Below are 26,103 nucleotides of genomic sequence, written 5' to 3'. Positions count from 1 at the left end.
CCTATTAAATTAGGGTCCTAACCATATGATCTTTTTAACCCTAATTATGTCCTTATTCCAAATACAGTCACAGTAGGTGATAGAGTTTCTGAATAGAAAATTTGGAAGAATAACCCTCAATGAGCCTCATTCATCCCCTTGGGTTATCTTCTCCCAAATAAGTCAGAACTGAGATGAAGATATGGCTCAAATAGCACAATACCACATAAGTCAAAGCTGATACAAGGGATAATAAGGTATTTTACTTCTGAGACTAGATCATAAAAGGCACCAAAGCTTCCAATTTGCTTTTTTTGGAGCACTCACTGTAGAACAAGCCAGCCACAACAACTTGTGAACCCTTTGCAGCCTTTGGAAAGTACAACATGGAAAAGAACCCTGAGGTACTACCATTATCACCAATTTGTTGGCCATGTGAATAAGCCATCTTGAAAGCGGAAGCTGCAGCCCCAGGAAAGCATTCAGATAATGCAACTTCATCTGAAATCTTGACCACCACCACACAAGAAACCCTTAGCTAGAACTACCAACTCAGCTGCTGCCCAATCCTTGGCCCACAGTAAAGGTGAGACAATGACAGTTTTTTGTTGTTTTAAGCTGCTAAATTTTGGAGTCTTTCATTCTGCAGCAAGAGGTTCATAGATAAAACGATGCTGTGAATCCTGAAGGAAATAAGCAAGTAAACTATGCATATATCTTGGATGAGCTTTATGTCAAAGCCACAAAAGTAGTACCTGTGTGACCAGTTCAAGCAGGGGCAAGACAGTATGCTGAGAACAGAAGAGCCAGAGCAAAGGAGACAAGTTAGGGAGGAAGTAAGGGACCATGAACATACAGACTGTGTACCTCTAGCCTCACCAGAATCATGTGTAAGGAGACAGCCATTAAGGAAGAGTATATCCTTGTTTAGAGACAAAACACCACTCAGCAATTCTCATGCTTTTAACTTGTTTAGATATTCAATTCTGAGATTTATATTCCTATTTTAGACCTTTCTTCTAAACTTCAGCACCTTGTCTAAGCCGTCCCTCAAACTTAGTGTAACCCAAATCAGATTCCTGGTCTTCTCCCACTTCAGTCTTACATTCTTTCCCATTTCTGAAAGTAAAAAAAAAAATCTACTGTTTCTTAATACTTAAATATGAAATATATATCCTCCTTTTTTCCCTCTGTATGTCCATCAAAATAATTGGAAAGGTCTAAGACTCCTTCAAAAAATACACACAATACTTCTCACTGCCTCAATTGCCATTTTCAAGCCATTGTAATTTCTAGTCTGAATTACAGTATAAATCTTCTAACCAGTCTCCCTCTTTTCACCCTATATAATCTACTCTTAGCTCAAGAGCTATACAAAGAATTGGCCATACACACTAGATCACTCTCTATCTCTACCCCCACCTCCTCCACAGTGTGTCCCCATCTTACTCAATATAAATAACAAAATCTTCACATAGAACAACCCTTCAGAATCATGTGCACCATTATCTTGCAATCCTATCATCATTTATTCTCATTTCAGCTCACCCCACTTCAACCATAATAGCCTCCTTGCTGTCTCAGAAATAACCCAGGTTCATGCGGACCTCCAAGCCTGTGTTACTGCTATTCCTTTTATCTGAAAGACTCTTTTCTTGAACATATTCAAGACTCATTCTTTACCTTCTTTAGGAATTTGCTCAAATGTCACCTTGTCAGCAAAATCTTCCCTGACCAACTCATTAAAAACTTACAGCTCCCTTCTCCAGAATCCCAACATATTTTAATACTACATGGAGTTTTGCTCATTATCTGACATGTGGTACATTTTAATCATATTTAGTTAGTTATTCATCTGTCTCTTCCAATTAGAACACAAACTTCATGATGGTAAGGATATTTATATTTGAGGGCTATGTCCTAGAACAGTGCCTGGTATGTGGTACATATAATAAATATCTGTTGAATATGTCTATGGATACTAGGGCTTTTTCTATGGGTACAAGAGCTCCTGCAACATGATCAAATGATGAAAGATGGTAGTTAACTTGCTCATCATAATAAGAACCAAAGATTGTCTAGAGAGAGAAGAAATGAAAAGTGAAGATAGAATAGAGAACTGTGCTTCTACCATAACTAATATGACTTCCAATTAGGGCTATATTCTATATTAACCTTAGGAAACTGAGACCATCTTCTGTTGTTTCTATGTCCACTGGGACAAAGGGGTTTTGCTTTTAACAACTTCCATAAAAGACAGCTAATTTTAGCTGGACAAGCTGGTTCACACCTGTAGTTCTAGCTACTCAAGAAAATGAAATCCAAAGGACCATGGTTCTAGGCCAGCCTGGGCAGAAAAGACTTCAAGTCTTCAAAATAATCAGCAAAAAGCAGGACTGAAGTAAAGGTATGGCTCAAATAGTAGAGCACTAACCAAGCAAGCATGAGGCCCTGAGTTCAAACCCCAACACACCTAGAAACAAAAATAAAAGGAAGATCAGTTCTATTTTCCAATGCCCCTCTGCAAAGCTTGGGACTACATGAGAAGAACTTTTTCTTCCCTTGAGAATTGGCCCAAAAGATTAGGGAAATCAGAGCTGCATAAGAGAACTTATAAACTCGTTTGCTGTTACACCCCAATCCTGCATCTCCTCTGCAAAATATTCCAAACAATACTTCCTTGCTTGTGAATGCTCATGGATGAGGGCTCTGGTTGGGAGTGTGAAAGAGGATTTATTTCTGCATCCAAGTTGGCACAGTCAACAGGCTCAGATGCAGAGGCCAAAGGCCAAGAGAACAGCTGATAGCAGAATTGTGTGTGCAGTCTTCAGCTTCACTGTGTAGCTGCTTGCTGGCTTCTGTTGAAGAGAATGGTGATTTTTAACAAGGACCTAGGTTTTTAATTAATCAGACACTGTTGGGCATGGCTCTGCTCCAATTCGTCTCAGGGCAGCTGCTTTCCTACACATTCCTCAACTCATACTTATAATTATTATCAATAACCACCACATACATATACAGTGTGCCAGACAGAACAGCCTCCATGCGACCTCTGAAACAAACTGTTTAGGTTCTGACTATTTTAATCATGTAGTCCTCAGACCCTACTCTCCAATCTTTTTCTAATATAATCATCTTATAGAAACAGAAAGTCTTTCAGATTTGCTTCTCCATGAAATTTTGCTTAATTCTGTTCTTTGGGAAAGCAACAGGCAAAGAATTTCTTTGAGGAATAACAAAAGCAGTTATTTCTGCTAGCCAGTAAATTAAAATATGGAGATATGAATCATTTTGTATTGTTCATATAAAACCATGTTGAGATAGTGCATATCATGGAAGTCGTATCTAGTCACAAAGAGAAATGGTATGAACTAAAAAAAAGGCACATTCTCAAAAATTACACGCACGCACACACACACACACATCTTATCTGGCTACTTTTTATGTCTTAATGTATGCTTTAATTTTATTCCCATATTTTAACACATAGTAACAGCCATAAGTCTCCTTTTCTTTCGGTTTTTCCTATAAGCCCCAAACCCTGGCTTCTAACATCTTTCCTCATCACCAAATCTTCCAGACAGAAATTATCATGATTTCATGATTCCTACAGAATGGATTTTTTTCCTATATTTCAGGATTTGTACAAGAAAACACAAATATATATAACCTTTTTCAAGATCTCTCCAATTTTTAAAGTCAGCTTCAATGAATTCAAGCATCTCAAGTGATTTAAAAAAAAAATGTCTTTGTTCCAACATGGCTGGGCAGGAACAGCACTAGAACTGGTATGTATTAGGAAGAATTTAATAACATTTTTTCAAACCAGATGAACTAAGAACTCCTGGGCACATGATGGGACATGAAAAAATCTTTCACTGGCGCAGCACTGACTTCTTCTTCCATGACCTACCATATCCTATAACAAACAATGTGTAGGCCCTAGGAAACACATGTTAGAACTATAACTTCTTTTTTTTTTTTTTTTTTTTTTGACTAAAAAAAGGCTTTTATTTTTTTATTTTTTTTTTTTTATTTCAAGTGATCTTTAATATGGTAAATTATAGATTATCTTTTTTTTTTTTTTTTTTTTTGTTTTCCCCCTACCATCCCCTCCCTCCCTCCCTTCCCCGAGGTTCTTTTTTTTTTTGATTGTGATTAAATGATTACATAATTTCAAAGTCACAAGTTCATTCTAACTTCCCTGGAGCAAATTGTCTACCACAGTCTGTAATATATAACAGTGTTCACATGTTATATACCATATTTGTGATCAGCAGCATGAGGATATTTAGTAGTGGTTCAACCAGATGAGTGGGAGTTCTTTGTTTCTTAAGTCCTGTTAGTTTTGTCGTATCACCTAACCTTTTGGATTTAGCATCCACTTATGAGGGAGACCATGTACCGTTTGTCTCTTCGTTCTTGGCTTACCTCGCTCAACATGATTCCTTCTAGCTCCATCCATTTCCCTGCAAATGCCATTATTTTGTCATTTCTAATGGCTGCATAATATTCCATTGTGTATAGATACCACAATTTTTGGATCCATTCATCTGTGGTGGGGCACCTAGGTTGTTTCCATATCCTAGCTATTGCGAACAGTGCTGCAATAAACATGGAGGTGCACGTGTCCTTGTATATTGGTTCCTGTTGTTCAGGGTAGATGCCTAGAAGTGGTATGACTGGGTCGTAAGGGAGGTCAATCTTTAGCTTTCTAAGGACCCTCCAGACTGCTTTCCAAAGTGGTTGTATAAGTGGACATTCCCACCAGCAGTGTAATAGGGTTCCTCTTTCTCCACATCCCCTCCAGCATTTGTCGTTGGCTGATTTGTGGATGTGGGACATTCTGACTGGGGTAAGGTGGTATCTCAGGGTTGTCTTTATTTGCATTTCCTTCACCACCAGGGATGATGAACATTTCCTCATGTGTTTCTTTGCCATTTTTATTTCTTCATTTGAGAAGTCCCTCTTTAGCTCCCTTGCCCATTTAGTAATTGGTTTGTTAGGTTTGGGAGGGATTAGTTTCTTGAGTTCCCTGTATATACAGGATGTTAACCCCTTGTCTGATATATTGCTGGTAAATATTTTTTCCCAATTAGTTGGTTGTCTTTCTAGCTTAGTTGCGATAGATTTAGCTGTGCAGAAGCTTTTTATTTTAAGGTAGTCCCATTTGTCGAGTCTCTCTCCAACTTGTTGTGACCCTGGGACTCTGTTCAGGAAGTTCCTTCCTGTGCCTATTAGTTCAAGTGTCTCTCCTACTCTGTCCTGCAGTAGTTTCAGAGATTCAGGTTTAATGTTAAGGTCTTTAATCCATTTTGAGTTGATGTTGGTGCATGGTGATAGGCTGGGGTCCACTTTTAGTTTTCTGCATGTGGCTGCCCAGTTTTCCCAGCACCAGCGGTTGAAGAGGCTGTGTTTCTTCCATTGTATGTCTTTGGCTCCTTTGTCGAATATCAGCTGGCTGTAGGCCTGTGGATTTATATCTGGATCTTCTATTCTGTTCCATTGGTCTTCGGGTCTGTTTTTGTGCCAGTACCATGCTGTCTTTGTGATTATAGCTCTGTAGTAGAGTTTGAAGTTCGGCATGGATAGCCCTCCCATATTGTCTTTATCCCCTAGAATTGTTTTGGCTATTCTAGGTCTTTTGTTGTTCCATATAAATTTTTGGACTGTTTTCTGTATTTCAGTGATGTACGTCATTGGGATTTTAATAGGAATTGCATTGAATTTGTATATTAGTTTTGGAAGTATCACCATCTTTACTATATTAAGTCGGCCTATCCAGGAGCATGGGAGGTCTTTCCATTTCCTAGTGTCTTCTGCAATTTCTTTCTTTAACTTTTTATAGTTCTCATTAAATAGTTCTTTTACATCTTTGGTTAGGTTAATTCCTAAATATTTTATTTTTTGGGAGGTTATTGTGAATGGGGTTGCTCCCTTTATTTCCCTCTCTTCCTGTGTGTTATCAGTGTATAGGAAGGCAACTGATTTTTGTGGGTTTATTTTGTATCCTGCTATTTTGCCGAAGTGACTTATGATTTCTAAAAGTTTGGGGATGGAGTTTTTGGGATCGTGGAGGTATAGTATCATGTCATCTGCAAAAAGGGATAGTTTCACTTCTTCTTTCCCTATGCGGATCCCTTTAATGTCTTTTTCTTGCCTTATTGCCCTGGCTAAGGGTTCTAGGACTATGTTGAAGCCAGATAACCAAATTGAGAGCAGAGATTAACCAATTAGAAAATCAGAAAACCATAACCAAAATAAACCAAACAAAAAGCTGGTTCTTTGAAAAAATAAACAAAATTGATGGCCCGTTGGCAAGATTAATTAAAAAAAGAAGAGAGGAAACCCATATTAATAGGATTAGGGATGCCACAGGAAACATCACAACACGTACCCAAGATATCCAAACAATTCTAACAGACTACTTTCAAAAGCTATACTCTCTAAAGGAAGAAAATCTGGCGGAAATGGATGCATTTTTAGAGAAATACAAGTTACCCAAACTGAGCAAAGAAGAAGTTAACCAATTAAATAAGCCAATATCCTATAATGAGATACAGGAAGCTATCAAAAGTCTTCCAACAAAAAAAAGCCCAGGACCAGATGGATTCACAGCAGAATTCTATAAGACCTTTAAAGAAGAACTAATACCCATACTCCTCAAGCTCTTCAGAGAAACAGAGAAGGAGGGAGCTATCCCAAACTCATTCTACGAAGCCAATATCACACTCATCCCCAAACCAGGCAAAGACCCAACCAAAAAGGAGAATTACAGGCCAATTTCCTTGATGAACACAGATGCAAAGATCCTTAACAAGATTCTAGCTAACAGAATCCAGAAACACATAAAAAAAATAATACACTGTGATCAGGTAGGCTTCATCCCAGAGACACAGGGATGGTTTAACATACGTAAGTCAATAAATGTAATCCAGCATATCAACAGAGCCAAGGTCAAGAATCACATGATTATCGCCACAGATGCAGAAAAGGCCTTTGATAAAATTCAACATTCATTCATGCTAAAAGCTCTGGAGAAAATAGGAATAGAAGGAACATTTCTAAAAACAATAAAAGCCATTTATGACAGACCAATAGCCAATATTATACTTAATGGAGAAAAGCTACAACCAATCCTCCTAAAAACAGGAACAAGGCAAGGATGTCCACTGTCTCCATTCCTCTTCAACATAGTCCTAGAACTATAACTTCTAACATCTGGTACTTGAGACCAAAGAGAAAACATTACTGATGGTAGGAAACAATTTGTCACTCTCCGGTTGAAGAGAATATATTTTGTGCATAATTTCCCTCCTAGGTATAGATCTTAAAGAGCCAAGAGAAACTTCTAAAGATAAAACAAAATTATATACTACTTTATAGTTGAAGCGTGCCATGGTTGGCTCATGCTACATACAAACCATTCTTTCAATTGATTTTTTTGTTAGACACAATCAATTCTACTTTTCAGTGTAGTTATCTTCTCATAGGCATCCAACTGTCTAGTGGCATCAGTACCTCCCAGTGTTAATTTCACAGTTTTCTGGGACCAGTTCCAGTTTTTGTCTGGGGCTCTACTGTCCCCAGTCTGGCTCTGGTGAAGTTCCATCCAGACATGGTCAGTCTAAGCAACAAAATGATCATTTTAGAATAATATAAGATCAGTCAAGAGTGAGCCACATGATTACTGGAAAAGAATCTTGTCTTTTCCTACTGATCAAGAAGCTAAGAAGAGATTAGACAAGAGTGTTGTAAGCCAACAGATGGAGTATGAAAGTGATGTGGACAAAAGCAGAAGGTTGAGTGACAGATAAGAATTAAGTCCTAAGTGGAAGTGTGGCTCAAGTGGTAGAGTGTCAGCCTTCCATGTAAAAGCCAAGTGAGAGTGTAAGGCCCTGAGATCAAGTCCTAGTTCCTTAAAAAAATAAGAAAGAATAGACCTTTATGACATAACTTACAGCTCTGAGTATTTATGATCACATCTACTCCTGAACATCTTAGACTGTTTAATAAACTCCCTTTTTTCTTGCTTCTTTCATGTGTATGTGTGTGTGCCAATACTGAGGTCTGAGAGCTGTCCCTGAGCTTCCAAACCTAGCTCTCTACCACTTGAGCCAGACCTGCACTTCCAGCTTTTTTTTGTGGGGGGGGGGGGGCGGGGGGGGGGGTGAAGGCAGGGTAGTTTATTGGAGATAAGAGTCTCATGGACTTTCCTGCCTGAGCTGACTTCAAACAGCAATCCTAGGATCTTAGCTAGTATTACAGGCATAAACCATGAAAGCCAGGATCTCTTTTTTCTTAAGTGTGTTTTAGTTGTCCTTTCTACAACTCAAAACACAAAACATTTTGGATGATACAATCACCAAGCCATAAGTAGAGCTTAGCTCTGCCAATGTCCACTCTCCTCTGAAATGATATTTTCCTTTGATGTTGTTTTTCACAAAATATTTTTGTCTCTTACTTTTAATGGGTGTGTATCTAGTTTATTCTTATCTAATTCAAAGCAAATAACTTCACATTCAGAGTAATTTCTTTGTCAAAATTCCCCTTAATGGAGTCAATGGCTATAGTCTTTCATAGATGAGCACATTCAAACAACTGATTGTGTTTACAGGTGCTCAGTGTACAGACATACGTTATATTATTGACATAAAGGGAGTTAGACTATTCAATCAACAACATGTGTGAGGGGTAGGGATATTACAAATAAACACTCATCAACAGGGAGTCTAAACCACATTCCCGGAGGTTGTCAGATCTGTCACTAGAATACTCTTGTTTTCTGACAGAGGCAGACAACACTCAGAGGAACATCCACCTTGCCATCTGGAGTCACTGAGCAGGAACTGAGGGGCTTCAGAAACCATACCTGTAAATGCAAGGTCATGATTCCCAGACATAGTCCAGCAAGTATGAATGTACACAGGAGGACGATGAAACTGGAAATTTGAAAATGGGGTTTCCCAGACGTTCCAGAAGAGTGAAAACTATCATGGATAATCAAAGCTTTCTCAGAGCAAGTAGGCCAAAGTAACAAAGGATGAGAATGACCTGTCAACATGTTTCCAAAACAGCAAAGCATTCAGTCTTCAGTATTCCATTGGGATTTACCTCCCTTTTCCCACCTTTCTTTCTCCCTCATACCTTCAGCTCCCAGTGGCCCACTTCTCTTCTTCTGTGAAAGGACCGCAATAAGGCAACCAATTCAGATATACTCTGAAGGGAGTATTGGAGCTTAAAGCTCCATTTTTTTGTTGTTTTTGTTGTCTTTCCGTTTCACTGAGTGGAAAATCTAGTCCTTTCCAGAATCATAAGTATTGCAACTAACCAGCTGGCTATTTCAGAAGCTTCTCTAATTAAACTGGACAATTAGTTAACATTCCTAAACATCTGTTTACTCATCTGGAAGATGGGAATAGTAATACCCCCTAACTCACAGAATTGGTGACAAATTCAGAGAGGTAAAACCTATGATACTAGTACAGTTGGCCTATAAGAAGAGCCCAGTAAACATCAGCAGTTATTATATTGCTGTGTAAATAATTGCTTTATAAAATAAAGAAGGAAGATCAATAGATAGCAGTAACTACCTAGTCTAATTTTACAAAGAAATTTAATTCTAAGTTGACAATTTGGGGAATATACTCATTCTCACAATTTTGCATTTTACATCCACTGACTTTTATCTTGTGGGTTTTTTTGCAGAACATATCCATTTATCTTTTACTGTAGAAAATTTCAGTATTGCCTTTTCCCAAGGTCTATCAACCCTAAAATAAGCAACCAACTTGCAGTAGCAAGTAACAAACACAAGCAATGCAAAACAACGCCCAGCCCAAAGATCTGATACTAGCAATACATAATATTTTTTCCTCCTTTTCTTGAGTGATTTACTTTATGAATAAATTGCTTTTCTCTAAAGGTCACTTTGTTGTCTCAGAACACTTTACACCTGACATTATCCTCTTTCCTCTTACTGGAGGAGGTTGCACAAAGGATATTTTAAGCAATATTTCCTAAGATTTTATCCATTATACTGTAACAATTCCCTCAAAGGAAAACTTAAATGGAAAATAAAACACCTTACGGTCTTGTGAATGTAAGGTGGTTTACCTGGGGGTGGAAGGGGAAGTGTCACCAAAAGCAAAACAGTAAGAATATATTTTATTTATCTTCCCCCTTAAGAAATAATAACTTGGAAGTGGCGCTGTAGCTCAAGTGGTAGAGAGCTGAAGAGCTGAGGGACAGTGCTCAGGCCCAGAGTTCAAGCCCCATGACTGACCAAAAAAAAAAAAAAAAAGAAAAGAAAAGAAATAAGAAATAATAACTTATTACACCTGGTATTTATTGATGACTTACTATATACCTAGCAATACATACTAATTATGGATTCTAAATGCACTACATCATTGAGTCCTGACAGTTATTTTAGTGGTAGTTATTACTCTTGGTTTTTTAAGAAAGACAATGAAGATTGAGGGGGAAAAATGATTGAGAAAAAGTCACACAACCAACAAGAATGATTATACTCCTCTCCAATCTATGCTAGTTGGTCAGACTAGCTAGATTCAATTTTCTACTATAACAACTCCAAAAGACAATGCTGAAAATGTTTAATTAGGTTAGTTCTGGAGACCTGAAAGAGAGCAGCCATTTCCTGCAAGCCACCACTTAGTCTCCTTCAGAACTTCCATCCTAGCATGGGAACCTGAGAATTTTCTAATTCTAAGGTAGCTTCATTTAAAAAAAAAAAAAAGGCAGATCGATGCTCTTCCCAGAACACATGCTATTTCTGTCTTCTCTAAAACTATCTGAAAGGAATATCACTCCTGCTTTAAAAATAAAAAATAAAAGTCCTGTGATATCAGAGGTCAGAGCTACTATTTGGCCCATTAAGATATTCTTTTTGCCCCTACATATGATACTACTTAAGTCAAATGTAAAAAGTAAGGAATTAAGCTGGGCATGGTGACTTGTACCTATAGTACTAACTAATCAGGAGAACTACTCATGGCAAGAAGTCTGGGCAACATAGAACCTGTCTCAAAATAAAAGTAAAATAGCAAAGTACATGCTAAATAAGAAAAAAAGTGCTAAAAGTTCTTAATCTATAGATAATTGTAAATTTGTGGAAAGATTATCTGTGTTCCCTCATGGCCTTCAATAGCTAAACCTGAGGAACAGCTGCCCAAGACTTGTTTTTTCTAGTCAGCTCTGTCCCCATTAGCCACCACCACTCATGTTATTTTTAGTGTGATCTGTTGGTCCCCACACCTCAGGACAGACAGACTATTCTGAGCCTGTCCTCAAAAGTCTCTGGCCAAAAGCAGGCACCAGTGGCTCAAGTCTGTGATCCTAGCTACACAGTAGGCTGAGATCTGAAGATCCCAATTTAAAGCCATGAGACTTTATAGGAAAGTCTATGAGCCAGAAACAGCTGTGACTCAAATGGTATAGTACTATCCTTAAAAAAAAGGCTCAGGGACAATGCCTAACCTCTGAGTTCCAGCCCCAGGATGAGTTTAAAAAAGAAGTCTCTAACCAGGCACCAGTGGCTCATGCTATAATCCTAGATACTCATTAGGCTGAGATCTGAGGATCAGAGTTCAAAGCCAGCCCAGGCAGGAAAGTCCGTGAGACTTATCTCCAATGAACCACTAGAAAACTGAAAGTGGCACTATGGCTCAAGCGGTAGAGCACTCACCTTGAGCTAAAGAGCACAGGGACAGCGCCCAAGCCCAGAGTTCAAGTCCCACGACCAACCAAAAAAAAAAAGTCTCTGAAGTCTGGCTTCTAATCACCTGGACACTACCTGGACACTTCAAAATTTGCTAAAATTCCAGGAAAGCCACAGAAGAGAAACACACAAGCAAAGATACCAAATGCAAAAGTCTACTGGCAGTACTGCTTGACACCAAGCATATTTTTTAAATCATTTTAGAATATTGGTTTATTCATTGTTTTCTACAACCATCCATCAGCCTAGGAGCCTTTCCTTTTAGGACAGCTTCTAAATTTTGTCTATGAGGGTCACCTCACCCAGGGCCTACCCATTTTCCACATGGAATTACTGGTGAAAGTAAGGATAGAAGGCTCAGCTCCTCTGCCTTGTGGGGGGGGGGGGGGGGGGAGGAAATCCCTACATTTCTTCACTTCCCTTGCAGCTAAGAGGGGGAAATGTGACTTCAGATCAATAGGCTATGAACAAAGGAGACATGTTCAATTTCTGAGAGTTCTCCCTAAAATATCCAGATACAGAGAACAACAATATGGAAATGAGCCTGCATTAGCCTTGTAGACATTCTAAGAAGGCACCATGTGCCCTGTCCTAGTCTATTAGCCTATTTATGTTGGGAGATAAATAAACTTTTATTTAGTTATGCCTGTATAGGTCTGTATATCTTCGCTATAACAACCTTCCTCCCTTTATCCACCCTGCCCATTGCCAGCCTTGGCTCTTCCTGAGATTTTCAGAGAATGAGCTATCCTATCTCTACATAAAGCATAGCTTTGACTCCTAGTACTGCTCCTTGGGAGCTTTTTGGTCAAGTTGCTTCTTGAAACCTGATCTGCAAAATAATAGTTGGGATGATTTGTCAAAAAGATTAAATAAATAAAGCCAAACTTTAGTCCCTGGCATTTCAGAAGCACTAAATAAATGTCAGTGTCAGTCTTCCTCTTTCCAGGTTCAAATCTAATCATCCCACCAGTGCTCTGCAGGTTTTCTCTGCTCTTCAAACTCCTGGTGGCCATCAATTATCTACCTTTCTCTCACATGCTTAACCTTTCCATTTCTATTGTTCTTCCCATTGACATATAAACAGATGAAAGACTCACCTACCCTAAAATTAAGAAGAAGAAATCTGTCAAGCCAGGAACCACCCCGCATTTTTCTTCTTTAGGACTACAAAGTCATTGACCACTTTTGTACTTCCTGCTTAATCCTACACACACACACACACACACACACACACCTTGCTTCCTAATCTGGCTTCAGGGGCCTTCATTCCATTGGCACATCTCAGTGAAAAGTCCCTCTCCATTACAAGTCCTTGGGCAACCTCTGCAAAGCATGTGACACTGCTGACATAGCATCTTTTTTTCCATCCGCACTTGCTCTCCGTGATTTCAACTATCTCCTCCTCAAAAATCCTTCTCAGTCTCCAGAACAGTGCCTGACTTCTGCCCACTCCTTAATTGCTGGTACATTTATTTGAAAACTGTGACCCCACCCATATGCTTGAGCTGGGCTCAGAAATACACTAAACAGACTTCCCTGAAAGAATAAAGGACTTATATCTTTGATTACTGAGAGTGCTGCTGGCAGAAAACACTAGTGGTCCATCCTTCAGGAAGAAGGTCACCTCACCCAGGGCCTGCCCACTTTCCACATGGAATTGCTGGTAAAAGTAATAATGGAAGCCCTTGCCCCTTCATCCCAACAAAGTATTGCTTTAAGCAGCCAATTACATTTTCAGTCCTCTCAGCAGGAACAAAGCTTTCTCAAGAGTGTATTTCAGGTACTCTTCTTGAAGACCAGTGTTTCTGCTTCTCTTGCTCCATGGACACTGATCCCAAAGATACACTCATAAACTTGCTGCCTTACTAACCACGGTCAGAGACTCTCTTGCTCAAGACATCTAGCCTGATGATTCCCTGCCTACATTCCAGGTCCCTCTTTTGAGTTCTGGGCCCATGTTCCCATAATGCATCTCTACCAAGATACCCAAATGTGTACAAAATTCAATATCCCTATGTCTCTAACTTGCAACCACTTCGATGAAATCTGCTGCTTCTCTTTGATTTCTGCCCCCTGCATATTTTTGGTGCAGTGTTCTAGACCCAAGAAGGTGCTCACATGTAACTTTGCTGGCTTAATAGAGTGCTATACTCACATTCACCCTTCAAGCTGGCTTTCTGGGGGTGCTTTTGCATTTGCCAAAGTTACTGCAAAGAGAAAAATAGATGACCATCATATAACATCCACTCAGATTAGAGGTTACAAGTAAAGCCTTGAATCCAAAGATCCAAGTAAGGGGCTGGGAAGGTGGCTCAGCAGTAGAGCACTTGCCTTGCATGTGTGAGACACTGGATTCGATTCCTCAGCACCACATAAGCAAAAAGAAAAAAGCCGGAAGTAGCGCTGTGGCTCAAGTACTAGAACACTAGCCTTGAGCTGAAGAGCTGAGGGACAGTGCCCAGGCCCTGAGTTCAGGCCCCACGACCGGACCCAAAGAAAAAAAAAAAAAGAAGAAGAAGAAGAAAAACAAAACAAAACAAAGATCCAAGTAAAAGCTTTGAGTCTAAAGTTGCCCAACCATGAAATCATCCATGCTTAATTACAAGAGATGGAAGCATTCCAGATGAGAGGTGTGGCTCAAATACCTGCCTAACAAGCTTAAAGAACTGAGTTCAAGACTCAGTTCTGCCAAAGCAAACAAATAAATAGAAGCCTTTCATAGGCCTAGAAAAACCCAAATTTGAAAGCGCTCATTATGAAGGTGATTGAGATTTTCCCTGAGTTTTGAGTTCTATTAATGTCACTTATACATTGTTTGCATAACTATGTAAGTAACTAAGGGGATTCATTTAAATATAGTATAACAAAATAGAGAAATAATATCTGTATTTGTTTCTATGTTCCCTAAAGCACGAAGGGCTGTACATATTCATTCCTCATTCAGGAGCTGTGACCCTCACTCCTGCGGCCTGCCATTTTCTTGGCCTGCTCTTCTCACCCTTCCTCCATAAGCAGCTGTCTTCTATGCCACAGGCAGGCCTCACCTGGGGCCTAGTAACATATGGAGTATCCCAAACACTCACTTTTCCCACAAAGCCCATCACTGTCAGCTCTTCACACCGTTATTCAGTTTCCCTCCTCAGAACAGTTCTTCTTTGCTGACCATGAAACTCTACCTCCTCCTCCCCTTGAAACTTTTTTTTAAATTGTATTGATTGTAAGGATGCTGTACAGAAGGATTACAGCTACCTGAGTGAGGGAATGGGTGCATATCTTGTCTGGCATTGTTACCTCTTCTCTTGCTGTTCTCTCACTATCCATTCCCTCCCCCACACCCCCCACTCCCCCCCCCCCCCCCCACTACCACCCAAAGTTGTAAAGTTCATTTCCAATATAGTGTCTTGTGGGTATCATTGCTGCAATGGGTCATCCTGTGTCTTTGTTTCAGCGTTTTGTTATTCCCCTTCCCCTCCCCAGATTAGACAAATGTATATACAGGATGCAGGGTACCAAAATCAAGTACAGTGACACCAGGGGATATGCCATATGGAGAAGAACATTGAAAGGAAAAAAAAAGACACAGTACATTTAAACAATAACCAGGAAAGGCCTCTCATGTTCATATCTTAGAGTTCATTTCACTTAGCATCATCTTATATGGTCATGTGTACATAGATGTTGCAATTTTTCTGCTCATCTGATAAAATCACAGCATTATTCACCATAGCTAAGACACGGAATCAACCCAGATGCACATCAGTAGATGAATGGATCAAGAAAATGTGATATATATATATATATATATATATATATATATATATATATATATACATATATAATGGAATTCTATGCTTCCATCAGAAAGAATGACACCACCCCATTGGTTAGTTAATGGAAAAACTTGGAAAAAATCATATAAAGTGAAGTAAGCCAGACCAAAAGAAATATAGGTCCCATGGTTTCCCTCATTTGCAATAACTAGTATACATTTAGGCTAATTTTATCTCAAAACTTGAAAACAAACTTTACAACTTCTCCTGGGTGTTGTGTGTGTGTGTGGGGGGGGGGTGCTGGCATGGCAGGGCAGGGGGAGGGGGTAGTTGTGGAGGTAGAAGGGAAAGGATGGTAGGGGGAAAACAAAGGAGGAAGCAACAATGCTCAATAGGAAATATACTCATTACCTTGCTCATGTAACTGTAACCCCTCTGTACAGCATTTTTACAATAAAAAACGTACAAAAAAAATAGTGCTTCCTTGGGAAAGTCAAGCCCCCAAGGCCATGGAGGAACTAAGAATCCCCATTTCCTATCTTTCTGCTTCTCCCCTCCTACCTTTACAAAACCTCTCCATCTACTTCCTCTCCTTCTGCCCAGACCACTCTTCTGGCCAAGAACTTCCCAAACAATCAGCTACATGTTCTTGTTTCTGGAATGATGCCTAGCACATCTGGAGAACAAAGAAGTACCCTGTTCTGCAATTATTTGTATTACTTCTATAAAGCCATTTATCATATAAAAGAGTTATAGGACCTAGTGAAATAATTAGACCCAGTCTCTATTTTCAAGAATTTTGAAGTGAGAAAAGGGAAATTTTCAGGGCTAGACTGAGGTCCAAGGGAGAAACCCACCTCCAACACAAACCTTAGGGAGATGCCAAAATACTTAGTAATTTTAAATACTCAATAATTTTAAATACTTATTAAAATCTGAACAAATGAAAAAATTCATTAAAAGTCTTGAAAAGATTGTGAAGTCTTGAAATAAGTCCAATAATCATGATTATAGAGTTACAAATTATATATAGTCTCCCCACAACCAGAGACCCTTCTTAGAGATGGTCCCAGGCCAGGTAACTTGCTCAGATCTCTCCCATCTTCCAGCACAGTACTGGCAGCTCCTGTCATGAGCACCATGTGTACTTTATCTGCTTGCTCTCTTGTCTGTTACACCCTTGTAAAGAACCAGTAGTCAGGATCTCTGGGATCTTTTTTGTTACCCAACTTAAAAAAATGTATTTGTTGATTGAATAAATGAATGAAAAACTAAGGGCCACCTGGGTTGCTAGGAAATACTGGTAAGCTGAAAGGGAAAGAAATATCTATTTTCTGTGGTTGTGGTGTACAGTTGAACAGGTTGTGCACCAATAATTTCAGGGAGGTATGATTCATGTCCTCGTCTATGTAAATGGTAGATCCACAGACTATCTAAAGGTTATTTGTTCTTGAAGGCAGAACTCTGTCTTATCATCTCAGTCCACATGCAGCACACTGAACAGTGCTCCATGCCCTACTTCATGCTCAATGGCCATTAGAGCAATACATATTCTTTTTTTCTTTTCTTTTTGGTGCTGGTACTGGAGCTTGAATTTGGTACCTCATGCTCTTAACTTAGCTTTTTTTGCTCAAGGCTGGCACTCTACCATTTGAGCCACACCTCCACTTCAAGCTTTTTAGTGGTTAACTGGAAACAAGTCTTTCACATTTGTTTGCCTGTGCTAGCCTCAAACTTTGATCCTGAGACCCAAGCCTCCTGAGTAGGTCAGATTACAGGCACAAACCACTAACGACCATGCAAGGAACATAAATCCTGAAGTGAATGTTTTTATTTTTATTTTTGGGTTCGGTCATGGGGCCTGAACTCTGGGCCTGGGCACTGTCCCTCAGCTCTTTAGTTCAAGGCTAGTGCTCTACCACTTGAGCCACAGCACCACTTTCGCCTTTTTTCTTTTTGCTTATGTGGTGCTGAGGAATCGAACCCAGGAACTCATGTATGCAAGGCAAGCGCTCTACCACTGAGCCATCTTTCCAGCCCCAAAGTGAATGTTTTGTAAAACTATGATAGCCAGCTAATTGCCCATCTTCATGTTATGGGTATTTTCATTTTTTAAATTGTGATGGATAGTTGTAAGATGATGTCCTTTCTTCCCACAAGCACACACTGGTTTGACAAAATGTACTGAAATAAATATTTATGTCCCATGCACAAGTGGCCCTGGAGACTCAGAATTCATCAGAGAATGAAACAATAAGGACCCTACCCTCCAAGAGCTTATAGTCAAGTGAGGAACAAATAATAGCAAATAAGCAAAATAATCGTATTCTATAAAGTCAGGTAAATGAAGAAAATGAATACCAAATTAAAAGTAGAGGGATACAGGGAACAACTTTAGATAAGACCATGTTGTTTAAACACTTGTATACCCTGGATTTATATATTGAAATGTGGTCACCCTGGGATAGTATTGTAATCATTTGATGAGTCCAAGTTAGAAAAAGAACATACTTAATCCCTTTTCTTGTCCAGAAATTTTAGAACAACTAAACCTCAGCCCATGCATCTGGCCAGACAAGAATTCAGGCAAGATGTGAACCTAAGTAAAGATGATGGAAAAATGTATTAGAAAAAAAGTATGGAAGAAAAAGCCAGCAAGCTACCTTTCTTCATTACTATGTTTGGCCTTGGGTTAAACAATGAGAATTGAACAGCTTTCTGATTAGTGAGTCTCCTTTCTATTTCCTATAAGGTCATGATGTTTGGCCTTGGGTAAAACAGTGAGAATTGAATAGCTCTCTGATTGGTGAGTCTCTTCTCTATTTCCTAGAAGGTCATGATGCCAAAAATTGAGTGCCCAGTCCCTTATTTACTTGTTTTTTTGTCCTTTCTACTTCCACATTCTTTTGTAGCCTTCTTCCCCCATTTCCTGGTCCAACAGGTTTTGGTTTATCAGCTTATTCTACTATCTGCAACTCCCTGATAGGCTGTTGTTCTACTAACTTGTATCAGCTTCAAAAGGCTGGGAGTTTTAGAGCCTTATACATGAATTAGTGCCTTTGTAGAAGTTTTTGGGGAGGAAGCCTGTCTGGCCCTTTTGCCTGTAGAGGACAACCTCATAAAATGGAATGTGCAGTCACTGTGATCTCGGACTTGCCAGCCTCAGCCCCTGCACAGTACATTCTGTTGTTTATGGACTGACTGACCTGAGGTACTTTTTGTTATAACAGCCAGAACAGACTAAAACAGAGGATTAGGGAAGACCACAGTGAGAGAGTGATAATGAAGCAGCCCTAGGAAATGAAGCAAGGAAGAGAGTTGAGCTTTGGGTCAAGGCAGAACAAGCAAAAAGTAGGGGTGAGAATGAGCCTGGGGAATTCACTTCACAACAGGCAAGAATGGACATTGCCAGAAGAAAAATACACACACAAAAGAAATACTGCTGCCGAACACCAGTGGCTCACGCTTGTAATCCTAGCTACTCAGGAGGCTGAGATCTGAGGATCTTGGTTCAAGGTCAGCCTGGGCAGGAAAGTCCATGAAACTCTTATCTCCAATAAACCACCAGAAAATGGGAAGTAGTGCTGTAACTCAAGTGGTAGAGTGATCGCCTTGAGCTGAAGAGCTGAGGGACAGTGCCCAGGCCCAGAGTTTAAGCCCCACAACCAACCCAATATATATATATTGCTGCCTGCATTCTGGACTTCTTTTTCTAGGCTCCATAGAGATCTTTCTTTTCTTTTTTTTTCTTTTCTTTTTTTTAGAAACAGTTACTCCTTATCTCAGACTACCAGTTTATAGCACCATTCAGGAGATTCCTTTTTATTTTAAATCTCTCTATATATTATTCTAAGACTTATTTGTATGAACTCAAATATTTGGGAGGAAAAAATCTTATTCTTTCTAAACTCTACAAGTTTTGCAGTTGTTTAAAAGAATGTGGGTGTGGAGGGAATTCCTCCATCAGCCCCTCCTCTCTGAAAATGAGGATTTTGCTGATTACAAAAATTTTAATGGCCCTTTCTTCACTTTACCCCCAGTTTTGAAAATTTCTTATGTGTTGACTGTTGGTAGAATGAGCAAGAAAGCAAGATGAGTCTGGACAAGAAGCAAGGAGCTTCAATCTGAAGAACAAAGAGGCTGGAATTTTCCTGTGTGCTTTTCTGAGCAAGTAGTGTTACAATGACAATTTGCCATGGCTATGCTAAATATAACCTGGTTAAATATTAATACTGTTCGTTTTAATGAAGTTCTTTTGTTTGTTGTTTACCAAATCAGCTATTGACCAAAGCTTTCCATATCTTTTCCTAGAAGATATTTGTGGACAGAGAATTATTATACTGAAGGTTCTATTGTTCTCCAGAAAAGGATTTCTGTACATTTTTTTTTTCCTATCATAGAATCCTAAACAAATTGGCAATGTGAAAACCTTTATGATCAGATGAGTTATGCTGAGCATAGTCTTTCTCTGTATGGACCACGCTGTAGCAATGGGAAACCCCAACTCAATTTCATTTGATCCCTATGGTGTTATTTCTCCATCCCTTACAGCCCATTCCCACAAAATGACTGCTTATCTCATAGGCTGAAATAATGGCCACATCCAGATTAGGACCTCTTGAACTATCAGGGACAATGTGCACTCAATGTTCTTTCAAGTAATGGTTAGAAAACAAATGAGTTGTTTATAGAACCTTAACAAGAGGTGATAAACTACGAACATACCTCTCTTTCCTAGTCTATTTCATGTGAACTAATGAAGTTTCTTTTTGTTTTTTCTAAAAAAGTCTACCTGATACCCTGGTGGGTTTCTTGCTAAGTCATTTTCTCCCACTCCTGATTTTTAATTGTTCTGTTATTCTGTGGCTATCTTTGTATGTATAGAAGCATTGTTTATTCTCTTTCCTCTTACTATTTTTTGTTTCATTATTTTATTCCCTATCTCTTCTCTCTCCTATTACTCTTTCACTCACAATTTAAAATATAAAATTCAAGCCTTTTTTTTTTTCTTTTCCAATTCTGGGACTTGAAGTTAGGGCCTGGATGATGTCCCTGAGCCTTGTTGTACTCAAGGCTAGCACCCTACCACTTTGAGCCACAATGCCATTTCTAGCTTTTTCTGATTAGTTTTTTGGATATAAGAGTCTCACAGACTTTCCTGCCTAGGCTAACTTCCAATCGCAATCCTCAGATCTCAGTCTCTTGAGTAGCTAGGGTTACAGATGTGAGCTACCAGCCCCTGGCTTCAAGCCTATTTTTAAATAGTTATTGTATCTCTAAAATTAAGTTTACATTCCCCATTCTTCATTGTGAAACTGGCTTTAGGAATAAGAGAAAAGAACTAGCATTTATTACACATTTTAGCTCCAAACATTATGCAAAGTGCTTTGTGGGCATAAACTCATTTAAGCATCTTAACAACTTGAGGTAGACTAGATGTTCTTCTGAGACATTCAGTATCTCCTCCACTTCCTGCCAGTGGCTGTGCCTTTATCCCTGCGTTGGCTTTCTGTTGGGCAGGTGTGCTTTCCCTTTCCCTGATGTGGATCTCAGCCAGGTGACACGTTTTGACCAAAGAGATATTAATAGAAGCAAGTATTTGAATTACACTCTCACAATCAGCTTGCCCCTTTGTATTTGAGGAGGGACAACATTGTCAGGCTAGCCCTCTGATCCCAGAGCACAAAGCCACTTCAGCTGCCTCCCTGCTGGCCATGTGCATAACATGAATAACCTGGACAAAGACTCATCTTTTTTTAATATATCTTATTGTTATTGTAGAGGTGATGCACAGAGGGGTTAAAGTTACATAAGTCCAGTAATACGTACACTTCTTTTGAACAATATCATCCCTTCCCTCCCTCTCTCCCAGTTTTTCCCTCCCTTCCCCACCCACAAGCTTATTATCTTATATCATTGAAATGTTGTGACTTTCATTACTCAGCAATAGCTGACTGATACACAGCTCTATGAGGTAAATTGCAGTAACTTGTTTTAACAACCAAAAAGCCAGAAGTGGGGCTGTGGTTAAAGTGATAGAATACTAGCCTTAAGAAAGAAAAAAAAACTTAGGGACAGCACGAAAGCCCTAAGTACAAGTCCTAGGACCCGCACACACTCATACATTCAAAAAATAGAACTTAGAATAAGCTAGTATTCACACAGCTAGAAAGTATGAAGCTAAGATCCACATTAAAGCCTATCCGACTTGAAATTTAGTAGTCTTTTACCCACAGTATAACTTTTCTTTAAACTTGACATTCCTCATCCTATGAAACAAGTTAAGTTTTTGCTCTCAAGTGTCTATTAGGTGTCTTTTATAAGGTTGGTGGTCTTACTTGAAAAATATATTATTGCCCCTGTCCAGAAATCTGATATCCTAGAATTATGTCATTCTTTTATGCTGTCAACTTTCAAAATGTGGCCTACTGATAATAGGATTTAAAAGTCTAATAGCTAGTTGTTCTGTAAATAACCATTCTGAACTTAAAAACCAAGCTGCATATATATAATTATGTGTGTGAATATATCTTATATAAAGAGCCAGTGTTAGGTACAAGTATATGTTGGATAATCATTCTCTCCCCTACTCCAGTCTAAAGGTAGGTTCATGACAACACAAGAATTCAGAGCGGTGGGCCCTGATGACACGACTCTCAGTGCCCAGCAGGATTGACAGTATTACTGATGAGTCACTTGTCATTACATTTCACAACCAATAGTACTGAGAAAGTGACAACTACAATGTCTATTGTTTTCAAAAGGCCAGAAGACTTCCCTGGCTGTTAGAATTGATCATCCTAACTTCAATATCTGCAAAGATACTAGAACAAATAGTCATTTTGAAATGAGGCTGTTAGACAACTCAATTGCCCAGCCCAAAAGGTATCTGCTTTGCTAGGTTAAGCTCTCAATGGTAGACCTTTAAATATTACTACTTGGGGTTATAAGGATGCTGCTTTTTTTCTTTTTCAAACCTGTCTTCAAATTTACCTGTAAGTTCAGTTTCTTATCTTAAGTACTGCTGTTCTTTTGGCCTGGATAATCCCTTCTTTCCTGAAAGTCTTCCTAATTTACTTTTATAAAATTTATAATTTTTACTATTATCTTCAAATACTTGTACAAAGGAGGTACCATTTAACAAAGCAGCTTATAAGTATATCTTGATTAATGATATCTCTTTCAATATTCTCACCCATCCATCCCTTCTCTCATTCCTCTTAATTTTGTAGGATATACGTTGGATTCTTGACTGCATGTTCCCCTTCCGCTCTTGACCCTACCCCACCCCTTTTGAGTGCCTGCTTCCTGGTGTTTTATTTTGCTGAACTTTGACTTTGCCTTCTGAAGGAAAACTCTTCAAGTTCTTCCTTGAATCCACTGCATTTCAGTTATATATCTGTATATGCTTGCATATCACCCAATGTAATATACTTACAAGTATGTAAGCAAAATCTAGCTTCCACATATAAGAGAAAACATGAGTCCTTCGTCTCTCTGAGCTCAACTTATTTACTTTACAAATGGTACAATATCACTCTTCCTAATGAATAAGTAAAATTCCACTGTGTATATAATACCACATTTTCTTGATCTATTCATCCATTGAAGGGCATCTGGGCTGATTTCCATATCTTGACTCTGGTGAATAGTGCTGTAAAAACATGGTTGTGCTGGTGTCTTTCCTGTATCCTAATTGGTAATCTTTTAGGTAACTAGATAGTCCTTTCTTTTTTTTTTCCTTTTCTTTTAAGGTCCTAGAGCAGGATTTGAACTCAGTACCTGCTGCTTTCACTCATTGGCTAGTGCCCTATCAACTGAGCCATGCCTCCAACTCCTGGACAATCCTAGAAGCTGTCTTCTACAAGGTAGGATGTTTAATAGCACAGTAATTCATAGGTATTCTGGATCCCCTGTACTAAAATCTGAAAATGCTCAGGTCCATTATGACACAGTTTTACATGTAACCTAGGTACATCTTCTCATATACTTTAAATCTGCTCAGTGTTATTCACAATCCTTAACACAATGTCAACTCACGTAAATGAGTTGAATAAGAAAAAGAAAGAACAGTCTGGAGTGGCATTGATCAAGATGCATTCATAAACTGCATTGTTAAATGGTGACCCCTTGTACAACGACTTAAAGATAATAATAAAATATAAAAAGAAGCAACAGTCTGTGCAAGTTCAGTATAGATGCAATTTTTATTATTTTTAAGCATCTGTACAAAAGGGTTTCAATTTAACACGTCAGTTTATGAATACTAATCAGTCTCACCTTCCATCATTTTCCCCCTATCTGTCCCAACCCACCCATTCTCTCAAGTTATCTGGCTCCATTTTCACATATGTACATTGAATATTATGACTGTCTTCCCTCACCCTTCCTCTCTCCACAAAAGCAAATTTTAAAAAGATTTCACTCTATGGATACAGATAACCAACTGCATATTCTAGCTTCTACTCAGGAGATGCCACTCCCTCCAGTCATTGCCAGATGCTTGGTGGGGAGGGGCAAAACTGCCCCTGGTTGTGAACCACAGAGCACATTAACACTTCTCCAATGACATTTATTTAGAATGCCAAAGCCTTCTACTTATGAGCATGAGGCAGGCCTGCCCTCTATAGATATTATATATAGCCTGTCAGCCTTTTTCTACCCATCCACCTTCCTTATTCCTTCTGGGGATCAGCAGGGCTTTACATGAATTCAACTCCATTTCCAACAAGAGAAATGACAAAAAAATCTATTATCATATCACTTATGAAAATCTTAATGAAAAATATGAAGAACACAATGACTATAGCGGTAGTTCAGTGATGCAGCTAAGGCCAGTTTTATTACTTGTTTCATCTATTTAGTATTCTAAAGCCTCTTAGCATATGGTGCCTGTCATTTTTTCCTTCTTGCTTAAGCCTCCCTCTGTGATGTCTAATGCTGGGGAACCCAAGAACCCCTTCCCTTGTCAGTGCTACCGGAGACTAATGGAATGTCTACTGTCCCAGTCACAGAACATCAAAACAATACTCCAACCTCCATCCATCTCAGAGGGGATCCAGAAAGGAATCCTCTACTGCAGTGGGTCAGAACTACTTAAGTACAATGTGCTGTGAATCCCTCTGGAGCTTTCAAACACAGACTCTGATTCAGCAGATTGGAGGTGGGGCCTGAGGTTCTGCATTCTCACAGGTGTACATGGGAGGCTGGTCCCTAACTATACTTTCAGCAGCAAGGCTTAGTAGACCACAGGATCAGCTGGGGCAAAGACTCCTAGGTGCTCCTACCAGTAAGGCTAATACCAAGGGTCTAAGTGGGACAAAATACAGGTGTTTCCCACAACTTTCTTTAGGTAATCAGCACTGTGAGAAAGACTGCACTGTAGCCCTTATCTTTATAACACTGAGAAACCCATCCCTAGAGCTGGGCCCCATCCAAGGAGCTGTAAAGCCTGCACTACAGGTCTGTCCTCTTCCAGATTATATACTTCCTCCCCAAGGCAAATCACCTCACATAAACACCTGCCTTGGGCCAAACACCCAGGCTAGGGGCCCACAAGGGCCCTAGAAGTCTGGAAATTAAGTTTGAATCTCCTTTCAGGCTGTAATGCTGGAATAGTTTGTGTCTTAAATGACAGGCATACTTGTCAACTCACATAGAGAGAATGCATGACTTTCTAAACAGCTAGAATTAGAAAATCCTGTGCTTTCTGTATGTTGGGCACAGCCAGAAGCCCTTCTAATGCTTTAGAGTTTCAAGTTAAAGATCCATTTTTTGAGTATTTATAACAAGGAAAAGAGCTTGGGGAGAAGCATCCTATGATCCAGAGAGGCTTCCTACCAGGTTACAAGCCAACAGAATTCTCTTCTGTACCCCAATCCCAGGAATCACACTTTCCCATCAGCCAAACCCTCAGAACAGGTGTATGACTAAGAGGAAAACAGAAAAAGTGGGGGAGTAGACAGCTCAAGGTTCAGGAGGAAGAGTCGTTTCATGGTACATCCATCCAAAAGAGCCCTCATGGCTGTTTGACTGAGGTGGACTAAGAAACACAAGCAGATAATGCAGTGTTGTCATTCTTACTTTGTGGATGAAGAATTTGACTGCGAGAGAGAAGGAATGTGGGTTCCCAACCCAAGAGTGGGGGCAGGGGGGAGTGGCCTGCCCCAACAGCTTTAGATAAAATTGAAGGTGCTAACATTTGTTGTTGGCTCCTTTTCTTTTCTTTTTTTTGGGTCCGGTCATGGGGCCTGAACTCTGGGCCTGGACGCTGTCCCTCAGCTCTTCAGCTCAAGGCTAGCGCTCTACCACTTGAGCTAGAGCGCCACTTCCGGCTTTTTTCTTTTTGCTTATGTGGTGCTGAGGAATCGAACCCAGGGCCTCTGGCATGCAAGGCAAGCGCTCTACCACTGAGCCACCTTCACAGCCCTTGTTGTCTCCTTTTCATCTGACCATTAGCAGGTATTTTTCTCTCCCCAGCCCCTCCAAGTTACTCATGTTACCTAGCAATCTAACTTAAATCTATTGTCTATGGGTCACACTGAAAACTCCATCTCATTTAGGGCACTGCGATGTTTATAACAGCAGCTAAAACCTGTAACCTAATGAACA

Source organism: Dipodomys spectabilis, unplaced genomic scaffold (genome assembly GCF_019054845.1).
Source record: "Dipodomys spectabilis isolate Male_0828 unplaced genomic scaffold, ASM1905484v1 ptg000365l, whole genome shotgun sequence".
In the NCBI taxonomy this organism is placed as follows: domain Eukaryota; kingdom Metazoa; phylum Chordata; class Mammalia; order Rodentia; family Heteromyidae; genus Dipodomys; species Dipodomys spectabilis.
The sequence above is the reverse complement of the archived record's forward strand: the minus strand, read 5'-3'. Positions refer to the sequence as shown.